This window comes from Rosa chinensis, chromosome 1 (genome assembly GCF_002994745.2).
Source record: "Rosa chinensis cultivar Old Blush chromosome 1, RchiOBHm-V2, whole genome shotgun sequence".
In the NCBI taxonomy this organism is placed as follows: Eukaryota; Viridiplantae; Streptophyta; class Magnoliopsida; order Rosales; family Rosaceae; genus Rosa; species Rosa chinensis.
This window is the reverse complement of record NC_037088.1, coordinates 21,812,817-21,823,294: the sequence shown is the minus strand read 5'-3', so window position 1 is coordinate 21,823,294 and position 10,478 is coordinate 21,812,817. Positions and strand designations below refer to the sequence as shown.

The following is a 10,478-nucleotide window of genomic DNA, read 5'->3' as shown; positions in this document are numbered from 1 at the left end:
CACGCTGACATCTCACTAGGCTTGAGGTCTAGAGTTCGATTCCCCTACATTTCTAAAAGTTTTGAAGACTTTTTACTTCTATCCCCAAATCACACACCGATTGAAGAAACAAAAACCTCCCAGCGCCAAAGCGCCAAATCTTTCCTGTTCATCTTAAGTTTCCCTCTACAATTTTTGAGTATCCCCAAATCTTCTCTCTGCAACACTTGAGATTTGAACCCAAATGGCAATATACCAAATTCATTTTCCCTCTAATCCTATTCACTTCATCAAACCTAACATTCATATTTGTGAGCAGAAAAGAAAAAAACTTACCTTCCTCTCTGATCATACGAACACCGATTATCCAAGCCTCTGGGTTACCTCCGCTTTGAGTACGCAAAGTTCTCGTAAGGTACCAAGTTCCCAATTTTCTATTGTTTAAGTAATTGCTTTGAATCTGTTTCTGGGTTGTTTATTTCTTGGATTTATTCATGATTTGGATTGGGTATTTTGAGTTCGTTTTTACTTTTCTCCATCTTCGTTTTAGGTTTTGTTATATTTCATTACTGTTTTGTTTATTTGGGAATTGATATTGACTCTGCAATTAATATCTACAGATGACTTGATTGTTAAGAACTGGTGAACACGCTTACAAAGATGAAGTAGTTTGTACGATCAATTTTGAAATTGCATCTTGGTAAGTGTCTTCTCTTCTCATGGAAATATGGCAGCTAAAGGCATGTTCTTTTCTTCTACTATTTTGAGATGATCCATTTAGAAAATGTACAGTCATCGTGTTAAATTTCACTGCTTCTAGGACAACATTTCAGTTTCAATATCAATTATAAAATAGCAATCTTATGGAATAGAGTTTAGGAATTTGTTATTTTGTGCAGTTCTAATGGGGTTCCTTAATTTAAAGTAGACATATTCAGCAAGGAGTTTTGTGTAAGGTTTGAATTTTGTTATTTTGTTACATAGGTTCCTTTCTTGGAATTTGATTGAGGTGTAAATTCTGACTAGGGATACATACTCAGGAAAAACTTTCATTTTATGTACTGTGCATCTCCTGCGAGACGACCCAAATAGTATGTTGAAAGAGATAGGAGTGTTTCTTCATGCTTTTCTTTTTATTGTTGTAAGCCTGGTTAAGGTACTGGCTCTTATATTTCTTATGGAGTTTGAAATTTGTTTTTTTTTTTCTCTATGAATGGCCCAACTAGTTCGTTGTCTATGACTAAAGAAGTAAGGTTCATGAAAATATGGGAAATAAGAATGCACTCTCAGGTCTTGTTGTGTTTTTAAGTCAAAATGTCATGCTTCACATTTCGATACTAAAAATTTGAGCTAGCTTTTGGCTAAAACTAAACAAGTACTGAGGAAGCAAGTCTTTTGTAGTGACAGCACCGGGTTTCCTTATTAACGTGAGTATTGATTGGTGCATGCAGTTGCCTCATCTTAGATACCTTGCCTCATCGAAGAGATTTCTCCTTACTTAAATCAAGCTCTAGGAGATTTCTCCTCACTAGGATCTATATCGAGGAAATTCCTCCTCATTTGAATCAACCTCAAGAAGATTTCCCCTCACTCGGATTTGTTTCGAGGAGATTTCTCCTTCAACCTGGAGAAGATTTCCCCTCTCTCGGATCTCTCTCGAGAACATTTCTCCTTAAAGAGTTTCTTTTGAATCCAATAGAACAGGATAAGGTCTGAAGAGATTTTTCTTTTCTACTAGGATCAGCCTAGAAGGGATTGCACCTCATCTGGATTTTTCTCGAGGAGGTTTCATCTCACTTGAATCTTTCTCAAAGAGCTTTCTCCTTACTTACATCAAGCTTGAGGAGATTTCTACTCACTCGAATCTTCATCGAGGAGATTCCTCCTCATTTGAATCAAGCTCGAGAAGATTTCCTAACTACCCTTGAATCATCAAGTTTTCAGAACACATGTTATTATATATAGAGAAGGTTTTGAGTTGCTTTTGCCCAAAAAAGGAAGTACCTCCATACATGTAAATTTTACTATTATTTTTGTAAATAGATAAGTTCTGCACACTTGTTTATGGCCTTATTGTTCTTGAATGTAATAGACTAAGATTATGATTAATCTGGTTGCTTATGATAATAGGTTGGTGGCATTCAGAGGAATTTAGATTACGAGAATCTTTCCATAAAATTTTCTGGAGCAAACTTTGATTGGATTGGAAAGGTATGCTAATTCTAATTCAATATACTATATATATACAGTTGACCTGATTGGCTTATATAAACAATAATATTAGAGGAATTCAATATATATATATATATATATATATATGTTTTACATAGTTGATATTGCATCCCTTATTTTTTCCTTACTTGAATGTACTTTCTGCTATTTCATATATGTTGTTTTCTGATATATATATGTAATAGATTATAATCATTCAAAACTTGGTCAAATGAAAAAGTAAAATAGTCATAACTCTGCAGCATGTATGGATCCCCTTACTACTAAGAGTTAGAGTTGGTCTTGTTATTATTAATAATTAGTTTGTTATTACTTGTCTTAGAATGGATAGAGCTTGGATCAAAATGGATAGGAGATCACATGAGTATGAGGTCGGGGTTGATATGTTCTTAGATTTTGTTAGTCGTCATGCGAGTGATCCTAACCAGATTCGTTGTCCGTGCTTGGATTGTGGGAATGTTAAACCTGGTACAATTAGGACGATAAAAGATCATCTATTTTGCATTGGTATCATTAATACCTATGATGTTTGGTATTATCATGGAGAAGATGTTCCAAGTTCAAGTAGTACAAATGTGAAGAGCTCCAATTATAAGGAAGACCATTTTAGAGACAATACTGTAGAGATGGTTCAAGCTGCACATGAGTTAGTAATCCAGAAAAGTTTGAGCAGTTACTTGTTGATGCTGAGAAACCAATCTACCCTGGTTGTGTAAAGTTTTCAAAGTTATCAACTCTTGTGAGATTGTACAACATGAAAGCAAAGGGTGGGTGGCCTGATGTTAGTTTCTTAGAACTATTAACTTTCTTGGAGGAGTTACTTCCAGCCAACAATGAAATGCCATTGAAACTTTATGAAAGACTTGAAAGACTTGAAATAGCATTGAAAGACTTTCAAAACCTTCAAACCAAGGCCTTGAAGAGTTTCAAAACAAGGTTACTTACTGCAATACAGCACCATGTGAATCTGGTTAGAGGGAAGAAAAGATGCTGATATATGAGTACACACCAAACAAAAGCTTGGATCACTACGTCTTTGGTATCTACATTCTCCTTTGCTTTGAAATTTTGAATCACATTTAACTATAGCTTAAAAAGCATATATATAGTTTTTATATTCTGGATTTTCTTTTTCCTGATCGTCAGGTGGAGGTCTGTCAATATCTTGCATCGGCTTTTGTTCTGGCATGTATTAACTTGCAAAAATCCAGGAAGCACCCTATATCTTTCTTTTACAATTTCAATTCACCAAAGCAGAGTAGTATAATACTTGAATGTGACTGCCTTGGCTCCTTCTCTCTTTGATCCAGCATGGTGATGATAACAATTGCAGAAGTAGTGCTGCTTGCATACTGTCATGCAGATTTAACTTTTCTCAATCATTTTTATATATCTGTGTAGGATAGGATGCGTATGAAGACCAATGTTGCGATAAGGGTTCTCTCATGCAATGTAATTCGGAATCAAGGTAGTCTCTTACAGTATCTTTATTAATAAAGCGAGGAGTCTACTATTTCTTCAATTAAAGTTTGTAAATTTTGGTCCAAATAGATGATATCAAGAACTAGACTCTTGCTTTAATTTTAGTTTATTCCTTACTCTATTTGCCAATAATCTGCAGATTTCTAGTTGAATACGGTTGCTGGTACCATGTCTCCCTTTGAACATGGCGAGTTTTTTGTTCTTGATGATGGTGGAGAGGTATTTTACCCTTCTTCTTTGCAATACACTGATTTGTCTGCACATTACTAATTGACTGTGGCTTTTGAAACTATGCCACCATTATGAGTATGTTTCCTTGACCTGCATGTAGATGATTATCTCCTATGTTTAACATAAAAGTTTCTTAAGCTAACAATGCACTAATTATAGTGATCATGATTTTATTGCATTTGAGAATTCTAAGAAAAGGTATTGCAGCACTTATGTTGATCATGTAAGTACAGAATAATAAGCAAGCATATGTTGAATATATGAAGATTAGCAACTGATCATTTACTGATGTTAAGCTTAGTGCTTGTCCATGTTAATAAATGGTTTGCATTTGCTGATGTTAGTGCTTGTATCCAACTTTGTTTGATTTCTCTTAAACTAGACAGTTCATTTCTATGCACTAGGTAGACAGTTCTGAATAATTGCTGATATATTTTATTTATAATGTCCAGAGTCCTTCAGTCATGATGGAGTACAAAGCTCTGGGTTAAATGTAAGCATCATTATATGTGTATCTGATTCATTATGTGTGTGTGTTATATCTATTATGCAGGTCTTATCACTGACAACTTGTAGTGCAGTAAGCTAAGCCTTAAACATACCATACATGCTAACTAAGAAACTTTTCACTGACAATCTCTTATTGTTTTTACTTTTGAAAATCCTTTCGGTGCAGGTAATTGTTCCCTGTCATGTTTCTTCAAACTGCATCAAAGGTGAGTCAAAGCTTTTGCATTCTATTTTTTTTTCCAGTGTTGTATTGTAGCAGATTTGAGATGTGTCATTAAGTTGGGCCTCTGATTTCTATTAAATGTTTGGCATTTTGTTATATCTATCAGGTAGTGGATGAAGATATTGGAGATGATGAAACCAAGTTTTGTGCCTCTATAGTCATCTAAGATCACATAGGATATCAACATGCAATAAGGAATTATTTAGTTGGTTTTAATTGTAGCTTAGTTAACTATTGTCATCTAGGATTAGATAAGATTAGAAGGTATAGCTAGGAATTAGTTACTAGAATGTGCTTGTAGTCAAGTATATTGTAATGAGTAATAGATACAATGACATTTGTTTTGGGATTGTAAAGATTATTTGTATGTAAATGTCTTCTTTTTTTTTCAAGGACTTTTTTTTTTTGTGTTCTATAATAGATATAAGGACGTTTTTTTAGCGTCCTAGTATACATTAGATGACCCTTTTATCAGATTTAAGGACACTTAAAAAGTGTCCTAATATACATTAGAGGACACTCTTCTAATGTCCTTAAAGACATTAGAGGACGCTTTTTAAGTGTCCTTAAAGACATTAGATGACGTTTTTTTTTAGATTAGATGACGTTTTTCTGGCGTCCTTATAAACATTAGAGGACGTTTTTTGAACGTCCTTATAAGTGACTTACAATGACTCTTTGATAGATGACGTTTTTTTTGCGTGTCATCTAAAGTTTTCAATGACGTTTTTCGAACGTCCTAAAATGCTTTTTTTGTAGTAGTGTGCCCCATCATTACAATTATGCAACTGTATTATAGAACTAAAGAAAATAAATTCAAGATAAAATGTGGAAAGTTTGTTTGCAATCAAATAATAAGCTCAATTATCCCATCATGATCTTCAATTTTCAACTCCAGGTCCCAATTTATGCATCAAACCACACAAAGTTATAATCTTTCTAACTACTGCATCTCAGAATGAACTCAAACAGAGACTGGAATGCTCAAAATCAAATAAACAAACTCACAATTAGATTAGGACAGCACCAAGTGTCACGCCCCGAATTTTGAATAAATAAATTCAAATCCGAAACACGATAACTTAACAAGCAAAAGAAAAACACATAGAAAATTTTTCATATAAACTAAGCAACTAAACAAACTGAGCTCACAATGTCAATACTGACTCGTTCTTTAGAGTCGCGTATTACATTACAAATAGTTTACAAATTAAACTGAATGACAATTCAATAAGTAAACACACCCACCATAACTTACTACACAGCGGAAGACTTAAAACTATGAGTACCCTTCCACGTCCACGCTACCGAACGTACACCTCAGCTTTGATGACGATTAATCGATATTCTAACCTGCACAATAATCCCTACACCATGGAATAGTGCACCGGGAATGTAAACAACAAATCCGGTAACCTTTTTACGCCTGTATGAGTAAACTCAAACAAAGTGACTCACGTCACGCATGCTTTTAATTTCTCAACTCGTGAGATGAATTAAAGCAACAATATTTACTTCCACAAAATACATGCTTTCACCATCTTAGTCTAACAAAATCAAAATGCAATTATCACAACAAAAACATCAAGTTCAAATAAATCAATATCATGCTCAATAATTTCAACCCAACTAAAACCCACATGCTCTGTCTCACAATTCATTTTATCTCACTTCCCACAATCTCCAACTATACAAATAACTCCCAATATTTTAACATTTTACGTCCCCACAAACTATCAGATCACCATTCCTTTGCCTCTACGGCACAACCACAAAATTATATTCATTTCCCTCAACATAACGCATTTGTCAAAACGATGACCTCACAACTCATTCACAACTCACTACAAGTCTCAAACCACAACCACACTTACAATTGAATTAAGTAAAATTAGTAATCCCTGCATGGAAACTTAGTTCAGGAGATCACATTAAAAACAAACAATAGAAATCATATAAATCCCTGCATGGAGTTTAGTTCAGGAATTTACATTAAAACAAACAATACAAAAGGTGGTAATCCCTGCATATAACTTAATTAAGGAGATAACATTAAAACAAACAATTCAAAAGACAGTAATCCCTGCATATAACTTAGTTCAGGAGATTACATAAAATTCAACAATTAGAAGGAAAAGGAAAATAAATGAAGAAGTCACACAATTCACACTAAAGTCAATGATCACCCATCAACTCTAAACTAAAGTCGATAGTCGATGTTCACCCATCGACTTTGACTAAAGTAGATGATCACCCATCAACTCCAAATACTCTTTTAATACAATTACATCAATCACTCACATGATGAATTGTATACCGCTACACTAATACAATTACATCAATTACACACATGATGAATTGTATACTACAATTACATCAATCACACACATGATGCATTGTATACCGCTACACTCATACAATTACATCAATCACTCACATGATGAATTGTAAACCGCTACACTCATACAATTACATCAGTCACACACATGATGAATTGTATTCCCGAAAAGAGTAAATGCTTGCAATAATAATTCAATCAAATCACCATCATTACTTCACCAATGTCACACCATCTAATATATATATTCCACGTAAACATAACACACACACACACACACGTAGTCATTCACGCATGAATGACCACTAATACCAACTATAGTTTTATAAGTTATTCCTCTCGAAAATCATTTTATATCAAAACATTGTTTTAACTTACCCATGAACCGTTGTCGAACAAGTTCATATATTTTAAAACAAATAATTTGTTTCGAAAATGATTTAACAATTAAACAAGTAATTCCAAGTAATAATTAAATCCGTTCGTAAATGAACCACGTGAGATTTACTCACTTCTAACTCCAGCTGTGTCTTCTCTAATAGCCAATATAAATGACTGGACGTACTGCCAATCACCTAAAGCAAGTACAACCCCAATTCAGTACACGAATTAACAAAAACCATTTAATTCCGAAACTCCCGAAACACACTAAGAATCCGAAAATGACGCCAGTCGAGTCGAAACTTCATCCAAGACCACCCGAGGTCTCCGAAATACTTATACGATCAATATACCAAAACTACAAGTTACTCGGACGGTCGAATCCTCGCGGATTGCAAATCGAAGATAACGCGTAAAACCGAAACCCTAGCATGCATCAACTTTCTCCAAAATGACCCTATGATATATCAAAACGACCGTATCGATGCGTAGATGAATAATATGAAAACAGAACACAAAAATAAGGCCAGACGAACTGCTACGCACCACCACAAGCGACGGGTCATCGAGCGGCCAACGCCGGATCAACCACCTCCGAAGCAAAAGTCGTCAACTACAAACTTGTTCAAAATGAAGGGATGATCAACTTTCATACCTGGAGCTAAGCGAGATTCAGTCTAGATCGTCCTAGATCAAGCTTGGAAGTTGAACTAATATCAGCCCTCTGATCAGGTTTCCAGATTCAACATGGGGCGTCAAAAACTTCAAACACTCCAAATCGTAATGCAAGGCTTATATGGGGATGATCAAGAGGAAGAGAAGATCCCAAAAAATGGAATGGATCGGCCAAGGGGATACCAGAATCGGTGAAATTCGGCCGGATTCGTTTTAGGGTCTGTGGCTGCTCCAATCTCCAAGTTCCGGTGGCTGCTGCCGTGATCGAGCACTAAGGGGACGAGGAGGAGGAGGAGACGAAGCCGTCTGATGTGGTCTCGTCGTCGGCGGACGTTGGACTGAAGAGATCGAACCAGGTCAGTACACCGGGTTCAGGTTGGGTCGCGCCGGTAGGGTGGAGAGAGAACGGAGCGAATTTGGGGAGGAAAATGGGATTTTCGGAACTTTTGGGATTTATGAAAAAATCCTGAATTTTCTTATATTTATAGAAATTTCCCCAAATTTCAATCACTCATAACTTTCTCATAGAACTCCGATTTCCGCGTTCCACATGTCTATGAACTCGTATCGACACGCTCTACGAACTCGTTTTCTAAGAATCCAAACGTATAAAAAGTCAAAACTTCGTAACCCCTCTAAAATGTGCATTTCGAATAATTATCCGTCCGAAAATAATTTCACTCCACCCTCGAACCACGAACTCGTACAAACAAATACTTTATTAATTCCAGGAAACATTTAGGAATTAATAACGAATTTCTGGGGTATTACACCAAGTATCATACCTGCCCACAGTAATTTCTGGAGTTTACATCAGCTCCATTCTCCAAAAGCAATGAAATAATCTGAATCAAAGCCAGAAAAGAACCAAAATCAAAAAAACCAAACGGTCATCAATTTCAAATGGGAAGAAAACCCAGAAAAAGAAAAAAAGAAAACCCAAAACGACCGCGTTATGCCCTTTAGCTGCAGCAAAATGGAGAGGAGAGTTAAGCCCACCAAATTGCACTTAATCATATCGTCGTCTCCAGAAGCAATGAATAGAATTGCAATTAGGTTTTCAATAACAATCAAAATCGCGAAACCCAATTGGAAATTTCAAAAATTGGATAATTAAAGCGTTGAAAATGGACCTTGATTTGCGCCTTTGACAGCTTTCTCGAACTCCAGTTGCTCCTATTTCACATGCACTAAAGTCTTCTCTCTGCTTTAATCGTTGCCTGAGTGGGTCTGCAATTAGTTTGTCGATCTCTTCCTTCTTCGTTTCTCTCCTTACTTCTACAAATTATATGTTGGGCCTTGTTGTATCAGAGCGAGGTTGAGAGGGTGAGAGCGAGGTAAGAAAAACCCGCTGAGAGTGAGAGCAAGGTTGAGAGGGTGAGGGGGATTAAGGGTGAGAGCGATGGTGAGGGGGATTGAGGGTGAGCACGCTATTGAGTCAGAGGGAGGCCGAGAGCAATTTGGGAGGGAGAGTGACCTAAGTTTTTAGCTAAGGCAGGGAAACGGGTTTTTCACTAAGGCAGCTGCTAGGTTTTGAGTGGGAAAAAAATAAATATAAATTAATGATTGTTTGTTTTTTTTCGTTTTTCAGACAACAGATATTCTTGTTAGTGTTGTCTGAAATCTCTCAAATTTACTAAAGGATCATTTGTTGAATGAGTAGAGATAAGACGACAGGTTTAAAAAATCTGTCGTCTGACTAACTCAGACGACAACAAAAACTCATGTGTCGTCTGATGGCTGTGGTGTGATTAAATTATTCTAGTAGTGATTGCCGCATGAGGCGCGTGTCATGGCTCTAGAACTTAATTCTTAAATCTCAATTTTGGATACACTTTGGAATAACGGAGCTGATGCTTCAGTATACGTATTCTTGTAAATAAATAGGGTACGCGGGGTAGATTTGACTTTCTCACCCCAGAACATAGAAAAATAAACCTAAATCCAACAACATCCATCGCGATTCTGATCGATGGAGTCCTCTTCACCCAAACAGAGCCGTCAGTTCATCATCGCGCAAATCTCTGCTGCAACTTCCATCTGTTCGGCGTCTTCGGCTCATCTTTTCAGATTCATCTCGTGTTCTTCAAGTTCGGGCAAGTTTTTATTGTTTAATCTTTGACTTTCAATTTCTGACTTCAAATTTCTTAGGTTTGGTATCGTATTTCTGATTGGTGATGTGATTGCTGGGTTGGGAATAATGTATTCTTCATTCAATTTTCAGTCTATTCGAAAATAGAAAGTTAGACGAACAATTCAGTGTCTTTTCTAATATATGAACCCTCACGTTATTGTTGAATGAATTGAATGGACCATCATGCACATACTTTGTGGTGATTTAACTTCGGTTTTAATTCTTTCACGTTCTTATGTATAAATTTGATTCCATTCGTATTTTCTAACATTCTCTCTCTTTATCCTACCCAG

The 10,478-nt window shown here is 36.0% G+C and overlaps 1 long non-coding RNA gene across 4 annotated transcripts; it reads left to right on the top strand.

Moving 5' to 3' along the window:
- LOC112189406 lies at positions 1-5,070 on the top strand. 4 transcript variants are annotated; one of them, XR_002931914.2, is made up of 9 exons: positions 1-394; positions 600-679; positions 2,110-2,190; positions 2,534-3,250; positions 3,358-3,679; positions 3,833-3,912; positions 4,377-4,417; positions 4,601-4,640; positions 4,764-5,070. It is a non-coding gene; the product is annotated as an uncharacterized LOC112189406 (long non-coding RNA). The 4 variants fall into 4 exon arrangements; XR_005805446.1 differs by having other exon boundaries at positions 2,514-3,250; XR_002931913.2 differs by lacking the exon at positions 4,377-4,417.
- Positions 5,071-10,478: the final 5,408 nt, after the last annotated feature.